Source organism: Pinus tabuliformis, chromosome 6 (genome assembly GCF_031772625.1).
Source record: "Pinus tabuliformis cultivar Carrire ecotype Pingquan chromosome 6, CPIR1, whole genome shotgun sequence".
In the NCBI taxonomy this organism is placed as follows: domain Eukaryota; kingdom Viridiplantae; phylum Streptophyta; class Pinopsida; order Pinales; family Pinaceae; genus Pinus; species Pinus tabuliformis.
Window position 1 is genome coordinate 1,596,859,785 of NC_142292.1, and position 12,289 is coordinate 1,596,872,073.

At 35.8% G+C, this 12,289-nt stretch overlaps 1 non-coding gene across 1 annotated transcript; it reads right to left on the reverse strand.

The window, feature by feature from the left end:
- Positions 1–11,430: 11,430 nt before the first annotated feature.
- Positions 11,431–11,502, reverse strand: TRNAC-GCA (transfer RNA cysteine (anticodon GCA)). The gene has a single exon. It is a non-coding gene; the product is annotated as a tRNA-Cys (tRNA).
- Positions 11,503–12,289: the final 787 nt, after the last annotated feature.

Here is a 12,289-nt window from a genome sequence, read left to right on the forward strand (position 1 = left end):
AGATTATTGTGTCGAGAGACACTCTCGAGTCCAGTATGGAAGATACATTGTAATGTCATATCCTATTAAATTGTTAAGTTATGTAAACATTTTTACTCAGTCAAATTACATCAAAAGAAAATGAAATAAATTTTTAAAAAATAAAGTAGAATAAAAAATAAAATTAAAATTAAACATATTAAACATAGAGATATCTCACTACCAAATAAATAAATAAAAGAAACATTTTATTTACCCAAAAAATATTGTAATAACTTCCACCGCCATGTAATTATTGTAACAATTAGTCACTTTTTTTTAAAATGGGAGGGGCTAGTTCCCCAAAGAAGCATTATGGGGCCCTCTTTTGAGTACATTATACATGTCAGACATGGTGACATCCATCAAATCACGTTACAATCACATTACAACTTCATATAAATAAATAAAAGAAACATTTTATTTACCCAAAAAATATTGTAATAACTTCCACCGCCATGTAATTATTGTAACAATTAGTCACTTTTTTTTAAAATGGGAAGGGCTAGTTCCCAGAAGAAGCATTATCGGGCCCTTTTTTAGTACATTATACATGTCAGACAGGGTGACATCCATCAAATCAAGTTACAATCACATTACAACTTCATTGAAACTTAATATGTTGCAGCGCAGCAATACAAATGGGGACTCAATCTCTGGGATCTCTGGTAGAGTAACCCCACTGTTGATCTATGATATGCTGCAGCGCAGCGATACAAATGGGGACTCGATCTCTGGTGGGGTGCGAAGCAGGCGACTGCCCCACCGTTGATCCATGCACTCGTTGTAATTATTGTAACAATTAGTCACTTTAGACATGCCAAGGAAAAAAACTGTCAGTGTAACTATGACAAGAGCCTCATTTGTACATCTGTACATGGCTTCACATGCAAATCGTCATTCAGATTTCATTCCTGACTTCAGCCTATTAACAATCAAATCCATACTCTATATCAAAGTAAAAACCCTCAATACCATAATAAAGTAAAATATGCCACAACACCCGAAAAATCCATTCTTATCTCGTTAAAAAGTACATGAGATATCGATACACATCACAAGTATTTTCAGTCGAGTTAAATCACGGCAAAAATCTTCCTCGCCAAAAGATGCACTTAAACAATACATAATTCAAAACAATCTATCATTCTTCGCAGAATTTCAATTGATTATTGTCAAACACCAGCACACTCAAATGCACAAGTATCTGTCAAAATAAACGAGACAAAATGAGCCTATTAGATCTGTAATGGCTGTAAATAACTGTGAAGCTTTTGCCTTTTTAGTAACAAAAGGAACAGGTTAATGAAATCCTTATCCTTTGAGATAATTTATGGCTATACCTACTAAAATATTACCTAAATAAAGTGTTTCATTTTTCTACGTGTCCGCCTAATAGCTAAGCTATCTTTGGGGGATTTCATAAATGTGTGTTTCATACATCTTATTTTCTTATAAAATTATTTTAACAAACATTTTTTTTTTAAATCTTAATTTTGAGAGATGTACTCTTATCCATTTCCACAACTTTTCAATTAAAATATGTACATTTTCTATTTTCCTTTAATATATTTAAAAAAAAAACCATGATCTCATAGAAAGATGAAAATAAAAATATTTAATCATACATCTTAACTATATTTTATCTTTTAATTTTGTTAATGCTTTTTCTTTTCATTTTTTTACATATTTAAATATTATTTTTAATTCCATTATAAATATATTAACAATTTTTTTAAGGAAAAACAAAAGGATAGGTTCAAATATAATGGTTAAGATATATCACTATTCTTCCTCATGACGATGCAAATTATCACCATAGATTCAAAAAGGAAGTTGGACACATTTCCAAATTGTCCCCAAAAAGAGAAGATTTTCAAATGAGGATAAGAGGGACCAATGTGAAGTAGTTGATAATAATGTAAATGATATGGAAATTAATAGTGTTGATGACATTTTCAAATTCATATGATTTTTTTCATCTAATTTCTTTCAAACATAATGCTTGAAACTTTTTTGGACAGTTTCAAAGGGGTTAAATAAAAAATCAATAACATGAAATATACAAAACGGGAAAAGATTTAAAAAATACAAATCTCTTCGTTTATCAGTCCTTTTCAAAAGGGAACTCTTGGTTTTTAAATTTATTTAAATAGTAGAAAAAAAATCTTACGTGAACACATGTGTCTCCAAAATGAAATTGAAATATTACTTTGCCAACTTCGAAAAATAATAAAAAATATAATTTTGCGTAAAAAATAAATTTGTAATATGAGAACTTAGTTTTCTCCCTATAGATAATGCTTATATATATATATATATATATATTAGACTAAGTTATGCTACATGAGCACATGCATACCTCTTAAGATTTGTGAAAATTTGCAAGGACAGGCATTTCATTTAACGAAAATTGGACATATTATATGACACTAAAAGTTTTTTAAAAAATTATCATTAGGACAACAATATAATTCTACAAATATTGTCTTTTTACTCCAAATCAAAATTCATAATGCTTATATCAATTTTGAGGGTTTCAATTTGATAAAAGAGTAAAATTTGAAATTTCATCACCACAATTGGCCCAAAAGTGTAACCCATCTTCATGCATTCACCCTCATCTAAAATGTCACATTACCTCCCAGAATTGGAACCAATCATAAATCCATCTTAACTCCATATATATTAGGCTCTGAAGGGGATCAAATCCCATGAGTTTTGCACTTTGAGGAACTTGATCCCTCTCATAATGTAATTATCATGGCCCTACTAGAGGCCTCGTCTAGGAAAATGCATCAGATGCTCTTTAGGCATGCAAAACTAGTGTGTTTCCAACCAATGGTGAGAACTAATCAGCTTCACTTCACTGGGACTATGGCTCACTTGGTTAAATGTTTTAATTAATTCTAGCAATGAAAACTTCTTTGCACTTAATTCAAGACACAAGTCACACATGCTCATTACAAGTACAATGTAAATCACATCTCATCATCACAATCATAGTCTTATTATCAACACATAAATATCATAAGAATGAAAACACTATGAAACATACACATTTTGTGATGATAATATGTCCAAAGGCAGCCCATGGCGTAACAACCCATTCAAATGTTTATACAACAATGTCCATATCATACATCAAGTATAGAACAAGTGGGAACCCCATTCAAGTCACACCCAAACTTCAAAAAACGATAAAACCTCACCCTACAATGCAGTCAGGTCACCAACTGGACCCCATATCCATGTCTACTTGGTTTGGTTCACCTATCAAGTCACTTGGATACTCATCAAGTGAGGTACTTGGACTTTACACCCTAAATTGTTCACTTCGTTTCACCCCTCAAATATTCCTCAAACTACTCGAGACTCAACTGTACTTGAAAAGTAGTCACATGAATGTCCTTGGCACACATTTTGGTTAATAATAGGGTCGTTCCACCTACTTGTCCCAACCTAATCATATCAACATTCCAGTCATCCCAAGTAGCCCAAATTAGGAAACCCCAAATTTCCCACCAAACACAAAAATACTAAGGGTCGTACATACATGTGATGGATTCCTTACACCCAATAGTGATGTTATTGTGTTGTACAACTCAAATCATGGATGAGGCACATGCACTCATCACTATGAGGGTCTAACATCCTCCCCCACTCAAAATTGTTTTCAACCTCAACAACACTCCAACCAACAAAATACTCAATTCATCAACTAAAGTGACATAGTTGATACCCATCTAAAGACCTCATATATTGAAAACAATCCAACCACTCCCATGACCTACTTCGACAAACTTTACTCAAATGAATTTGATCATGCCTTAGTACACTAAGCTCTCACACAGTTGGTCAAGGTTTTCGTTGATGTCAATATGGAAATATTGGAGATGGAAAATATTCTTGTGATGTGTGATGTTGCCCATGAAACCCTAGCTCTGGATAGCTCTTGATTATTGATCATAATTCCCTAGTCCAAAATCTTGTTGCAATTGTTAGAACTATTGCTTGCTATATGATGTTATAGCCTATGTGAGAATCTCATAGCCCTCACAAATAAAGAACCCATGTAAAAGAGCCTTTACCTTGTATGCCAAAGCATTAACCATATTCATTAATGAAACCCTAACTATATGATATCCTTGTTCTTGATGAAGAAGCCCCAAAGCCTAAATTCCTTGACTCATAATAATGATGATTGTTGAAAGTCACGAACAAGCCCTAATCCTAATAAGCTTAATGTCCTAAGTCTATGATGAACGAGCCTTTACCTTGAATGCCAAAAAAAACATAATGATAAAATTCTAAAGGTTGCTATGTCAAATATTAATGACAACTCACAAAAAAAAAAAATTATGAATGAAAAATGACTTCATTCAAAGATAAAATTGGCATAGGCTTGTATAGCATTTCTACATCTTTCCAATGAGATATTACTTGTCTTCTAACTCCTTCTATATTGGGAGAAATTAATTTTTTTAAGTTAAGAAAATCATTCTTTTAGTGAATCGACTTGTGTAGGCTCATATTCCATGACTAGGAGACATGTCTCTTCATTGGAGGACGAAATCAATATAAATACAAATATAATACTTCATTTCAAATCATAAAATCGATGAAGATCAACTCAGAGCATAAGACAGGCAAATAATTTCACATCTCATGAACTAAAGGAGGCCGAGAAGACAATGATTGGGTTTATTATGTGATTGGGATTTCTTAAGAATACCTACAACCCTTGGATTTGTGCACATGCCTTTGGATCAGTGTATCAGACAACACCACACAAAATATAATTTAGACTTGTGACAAGGGACTATAAAACCATTCGGACATGTGACAAGAACTAAATAATTTGGCTCGGATTTGTGAACAATACCTCGGACCTATTGTTTATACTCTCCTCAGATCTGTGTTATCCTGTGAATCTTGGACCTTACCACAGATACCTCAAGCTTGGACTCTTTTGAACACCTACAACACTTCAGATCTCTGACTGGAGGCTCGAACCACAGCCCTATAGTTGCTTCTCTCACCTTCGGACTTGTATCACAGTGCACAGTCACCCACAATATCGATCTACCTGTGGAGCTAATCTATTTGTCCAGCAATCAGATTCTTGTGCTATCTTTGTGGACAAAAGAACAACCAGGTACCTTGTGTATAGTCATATAACTCGGATTACAATCCTGTGAAAAAAATTGTGGATTGTTCTCTCGAGATTTTGGAGATGTTGTATGGTGGTGCAGCTACAAGAAATAAGGCCATGTTGCTACAACCTATTGGGACTATGGATATTGACATCAGGACCGAAATCCTTGTGGGCTAAGCAAAGAATACAAGGAAGAGATAATGGGTGCCCTTAAGAAGATAAATTGTTGATTTTGTACGCTGAAGCAGCCTTGGAGCAAATCTAGAAGTAGTCATTGATACAAATCTTCTTAAGCATTGCATGGAGCACTTTGGTGAAGAACTATTGAAGCATTCCTTGAAGCCTTGTTGAAACCTTTTCTTGGACAAAACTTGGGATACTGAAGCAGCCTTATTAAAGCTTTGTTAAGCAGACCTAAAACCTTTGAAGACTCATTTGGAAGATTATTTTGGAGCATACCTAAAGGAGATATTGATAATTGTTCATGTCTATGGAGATTTGAGAGTTGAAGCCTAGAACAGTGAATTTGGAGGATTGTACTAGTGTAGTAGTCTTGGAGAAGTGAAGTTTTTTTTGGACAATGGATTATTAGGAGCCTTGGAGTAGTGAAGTATTTGGAACTCTTGGAGAGTTCTTGGGGCAGCATATTAAAGACACTTTCAAGATTTCTAGAAGCCTATTGAAGACATTATTGGAGACCATGAAGCACTGATGATGTCATCATGAGGTGATGTTGAAGGATTGTGTTTGGGTAACATGAAGAGAAATTGTTACACCTTCATGGGAAGACCAAGTTGTCTTTGATGTGTTAAGTGCCTTGGAGATTGTTTGAGGGCACTATTGAAGGTGAAGATATTGTCAGGGCTCATTGCAGATGATATTGGGAGTCGTGAAGAACTAGTGATCTTATCTTGATGAATTGAAGTTGTGGGTTGGAGCCCTAGAGGATAGGAGTCCTCAAGAAGACCAAGTTGGTACTTGTACTAGAGATAGGGTTGGAGCCCTAGAGGTTGGAGCCTTGCAAAGATAGGATTGGAGCCCTAGCGGTTGAAGCCTCGTCAAGTCCAAGTCAGTGCTTGGAAAAGTACAGATTGGTGCCTGGTAGGATTAAAGATTGGTGTCTTCATTTAGGGTTCGAGCCCTACACATTGTTGTATTGGATTCATTGTAAAGAAGAGGATTGAAGTCCTCGTTATATCTTACTAATAAAAGTATTTATTCTTATTTTTCATTTTTTGTTCTAATTATTAATGATCTAAGTGGTAAATATAATAATTGAAAATAAATATTGATTCATCCCCCCCGCCAGTATTTCTAACAATTGTAATCAGAGCCAGTATCTTCACTCAAATGTGCAAAACTTGAAGGTAGATCCTTAGAACACAAATGGAAAAGCCAAGGAAAGAAGCCTCCAATCCTTCTAAAGATGGCTCTTCCTCAACCGTGAAAATTGAAGATAATAAAATTGGGAAAGCTCCATTGTTCAATGGAAACTTCTATATATGGAAGCAAAGAATCAATGATTTCTTAATGGATAAAGGCTTTGAAGTCTGGGAATCAATTATTATTGAAAGCACGATGGAAGAAGAATCCAAGGAATATAATGCAACAGTGATAAAGGCTATCTTGAGTGGGCTACCAGATCCTATAAAGGCCAAATTGGAAAAATGGTCATCGGAAAAAGGTATGTGGGACAAACTTCAAGAGATTCACTCAAAAGGAGTATTGACCATGACCTATATACATGAATATGATGGAAAGCAAGAAGGAAACCTAGAACTCATAAAGGAAGATGAAAAAAAAATGAAGAAATCAAGACCAAGGAGGACCTAAAAAATGAAGAAATTGAAGATGATCTCAAGGAAAAACTTGTAGCTTCCCTAGAAGAGATTAGTAGTTTGAAAAAGGAAAATAAGGAGCTCAAGAAACAAGCACAAGATGGTGATCATGACCTTGACAAGACAAGGAAGGAAGTTGACATTTTCAAGCTTCAAGTACAAGGAAAATATCAGAAGCTCACCAAACTAAAGGAGGAATTTCATCAAAACAAGAAAAGGCATCATGAAGATGTCATATCCATGACAAAACAATTGGATAAAGAAAAGAAAAATGAAGACACCTTGTCAAGTCATCTTGAACAAATACACAAGGATTTGAACGAACATGAAGCGAAAATTGGTCAATACAAGGAAGAGGTCTCCTCCCTTAAATCTCAATAGAAGCAAAGAAACAAGCAGAAGGAGATGAAAGGATGATGGAAGTTTTGACCCTCCTAGAAGGATAATTAGATGAAGCAGAAAAGGAAAGAAATGCCATGACATGACAACTTGAAGAAAATGATGAAGATATCTCCAAATTAAAATCGGATGTCTCCTCACTTAAGGTCCAATCATGTGAAGCAACAAGAATGAAGGAAGAAATGGATAATTTTATAGAAAAGAAGGATGAAGAATGCAAGATGATGAAAGAAGAAATTGATCTCCTAAGGAAATAAGTTGACTTACTGAATAAGAGTCTAAAGAGGTATTAAACCCTAGATGACATCCGAAGTCATCAAAGATCTCCTCTTGATAAATCAGGTCTTGGTTATGCAGGTGAACTCTCAAATAGTAATGATGCAAACCCTAACACTTCAAACAACAAGGATGTGGAGAATCCTGGAAAAAAGATTGATTCCCCCAGTTCCTGCAAAGACACGGAGAAGAGTCAAGATGGAATTCAAAGAAACCCTACTCCAAGAAGATATGCAGATGGTGTCAAGAATGCAAGAGGCAATAAATTTGACCAAAGGAATTTAGGGAAAAATGACCTTAGAAGTACATCAAAGAAATACTTTGCAAAAGGTATCAAGCATGTAAGAGGAAATGGATATCATCAAATAATCCCAAGGAAAAAAGACTTCAGAGGTACATCAAGGAAATTTTCATCTCCGAGGTACCAAAGTATATTTTTTGGTTATTGCTACTCTTGTACAAATTTTTGGCACATGGCAAAGGATTGTAGGGCATACCACAAGGGAAAATATAATGGTCCTCATCAACTCCCTAAAATAAAATTTTCAATAAGAAGTAATGATTCCTCATTCATGAACAAGATGGAGTGCTTCAATTTCCATAACATTGGACATATGGCTCACAACTATAACTTGACTTGGGTCTTCCTCTTTCCAAACAAGCTATTATTTGTCTTCTAACTCCTAGATTGGGAGGAATTGAATTTTTAAAGTTAAAAAAAATCATTCTTTTGGTGAGTCAACTTGTGTAGGCTCATATTCCATGACCAAGAGACATGTCTCTTCATTGGAGGACGAAATCAATATAAATACAAATCTAACAATTCATTTCAAATCATAAAATCGGTGAAGATCAACTTAGAGCATAAGACAGTAAGATAAGTTCACATCTCATGAACTAAAGGAGGCCAAGAAGACAATGGTTGGTTTTATTCTGTGGTTGGGATTGATTAAGAACACTTATAGCCCTTGGATTTGTGCACATACCTTTGGATTAGTGTATCAAAAAACACCACACAACATAAAATTCGGACCTGTGAAAAGGGACTATAAAACCCTTTGGACCTATGACAAGAACTTAATATTTTGACTCAGATTTGTGAACATAACCTCGAACCTGTTGTTTACACCCTCCTCGGATCTATGTTATCCTGTGAAGCTTGGGCCTTACCTCAGATACCTCAAGATCAGACTCTTTTGAACACCTACAGCACTTCAGATATCTTACTGGAGGTTTGGACCACAGTCCCGTAGCTACTTCTCTCACATTCACACCTGTATTACAGTGGACAGTCACCCGGAAGGTCGGTCTACCTGTGGAGCTCATCTATTGGTCCAACAATCAAATTCTTGTTCTATCTTTGTGGACAGAAGAACAATCATGTACCTTGTGAACAACCATATAACTCGGATTACAATCCTGTGACAAAAATTGTGGATTATTTTGTGGAGATTTTGGAGCTATTGTACAGTGGTGCAGCGACAGGATAGAAAGCCATGCTTCTATAGCCTATTACGACTATGGATATTGACCTCAAGATCGAAATACTTATGGGCTAAGCAAACAATACAAGGAAGAGATAATGGGTGCCCTTAAGAAGATAAATTATTGAGTTGGTACGCTGAAGTAGTCTTGGAGAGAATCTAGAAGCAGTCATTGAAAAAATTCTTCTAAGCATTGCATGGAGCATTTTGGGGAAGCATTGATGGAAGACTTGTTGGAGCTTTCATTGGAGAACTATTGAAGCATTCCTTGAAGCCTTGTTGAAACTTTTTCTTGGAAAAAAATTGGGCTACTGAACCAACCTTACTAAAGCTTTGCTGAAGTAGACCTAAAACCTTTGAAGACTAATTTGGAGCAGACCTAAAGGATTTATTGATCATTGTTCAGGTGTATGGAGTTTTGAGAGTTGAGGCCTAGAGTAGTGAATTTGGAGGCTTGTACTAGTGTAGCAGTGTTGGAGGAGTGAAATTTTTTTTAGACAATGGAGTAATAGGAGCCTTGGAGTAGTGAAGTATTTGGAACTCTTAGAGAGTTCTTGGGGCAACATATTAAATACACTTTGAAGATTTCTAGAAGCCTATTGAAAAAATTATTGGAGACTATGATGCATTGCTGATGTCATCATGAGGTGACCTTGAAGGATTGTGTTTGGATAACATGAAGAGCAATGGTGACACCTTCATGAGAAGACCAAGTTGCCATTGATGAGCTAAGAGCCTTAGAGATTGTTTGAGGACACTGTTGAGGGTGAAGATATTGTCAAGGCTCGTTGGAGATGATATTAGGAGTCGTGAAGAACTAGTGATCTTCTCTTGACGAATTGAAGTTGTGGGTTGGAGCCCTAGAGGATAGGAGTCCTCAAGAAGACCAAGTTGGTACCTGTACCAGAGATAGGGTTGAAGCCCTAGAGATTGGAACCTCAAAGAGACAAGGTTAGAGCCTTGGGTAGATACGTTTGGAGCCCTAAAGGTCGGAGCCTCGTGAAGCCCAAGTCGGTGCTTGGCAAAGTACAGGTTGGTGCTTGGTAAGATTGAAGATTGGTGTCTTCATCTAGGGTTGCAGCACTACACATTATTGTATTGGATTTATTGTAAAGAAGATGATTGAAGTCCTCGTTATTTCTGACTAATGAAAGTACTTATTCTAATTTTTCTTTTTTGTGTTCTAATTATAAGTGATCTAATTGGTAAAAATAACAAATGAAAAGAAATATTGATTCACTGACCCCTCCCCCCCTTCTCAGTATTTCCAACACCCACATATAAGAGTAATTAGGTAGCTAATCCAATCATCACTCTTGATCAATAGTAATGTACATCCTCGTGCCAAAGTACATCCTTTCCTTCGGAGTTGTCTTTAAGTGCAAATTTTTTGGAGTTTCTGGTGAATTTCTGGCAGTGAAAAATTGTGGTGAAATATTGATTTGTGTTGTTTAAACTAGTTTTTTCACTGCATATATAGATTCAACACTATGAAAAACCCTTGGAGCACTTCAATTATGCAGAGTTCAACCATCAAATTTGTGATTTCAAAGAATCCTTGTCAACAAAACATTCCTTTGCAAGAGATCATGTTGCAGTACCCACTCTGGGGCATTGCTCACACCCTCGATGAGCTCTCTAAGAGCACAAGGGCTCGAAAGTATCCTCCATGACTTCGATCGACTACAATATCTCACCGATGTTGCATCCTCAAATATGCCTGAACAATGTTTCTCTACCTTGTCGAACATCCCAACTTCGCAAGCGAGTTAGCAGTCAATTAAAATTCAATGGATGTGATAGTGATGAAGAGTACTTCACTATCACTTAGCTCTAATGCCACTTGTGATGGCTTTACTACAGACTCCTTTATAGAGGCATGTGACACCGATGTCTCCTCATTCCACGTCATCATGTGATTGTGCTCTGAATCACTTGAGAGTACTTTGCTATGACGTGGAGAGTAGTGTTAATTAATATTAATCCATAATCTTATAAATAAGAAATACCGCAGGTAAAATCGATAGGGCCCAACCAGGCTTCGAACGGGTGACCTCTTGATGTGCGAAATTAAAGTGTAATTTGAAACCATTATCTAGATCTTATGAATATGAATAAAAGGCAAACCATTATCTGAAATCTTATGATTATGATGATGAAGATGAAAGTAAGAAAGTATCTCCCACAGTCCATATCAGGCATCTTATTAAGAAGAAGACATAAAAGGGCCCAACTGGGTTCGAACCGGTGACATAAAAGGGCCCAACTGGGTTCGAACCGGTGACCTCTTGATCTGCAGTCAAATGCTCTACCACTGAGCTATAGGCCCAAATGATTGATAGTGAAAGTAACAACTACTTCCATGATCAGAGTACATGGTTGAATTGCAATGACTAAATCCCACATATCAGAGTTTATTTTGGAGTACATCCCACACACTGTCATATGAATCAACGAAAACAATTCGTCACAGTATTAAATATTATGTAATAGCAAAGGTATTGACCGCCATAGTTATACCATGACATTGAAATGACAAGCCGTCACCAAAATGGACACGCAGGAACAAAGTAACTATCATTCCATATTCCACACCATTGCGGCATCATGGAACTCCCACGTCCACTTACAGTTATGGATATTATCTGAATACTTACATTCATGGATACTTCACACTTATGGATAAGCCTGGTTCACATGCACGTGATCTTTTCACTCCTAAATATGTAACTCATATTTCCTTTATAACGAAAGTCAACTACAACTTATTCGTGATCTTTTTACTCTTAAATTTGTAACTCATATTTCCTTTGTAATGAAAGTCAACTGCAACTTATTCTAGAAAATGTTTCACACAATCAAAGATCAAATCCTCGTTGTTTGATGTTTCACACATTCACATCAACCCTTGCATGCTTAGACAATGAACCTTGACCACCTCAGGGTAAGCATTCAATTCAAACTTTTGCACGCTGATACAATGAACCTTAAGTACCTCAATGAAAGGCTATTGTTAGATTGTATTGTTACCTAGACACGTCACCAATGAGAAGTGGAATCATGAATTTATACTCCTCGAAGTAAAGGTGGAATTATTAAAAAATTATGTTTTTTTT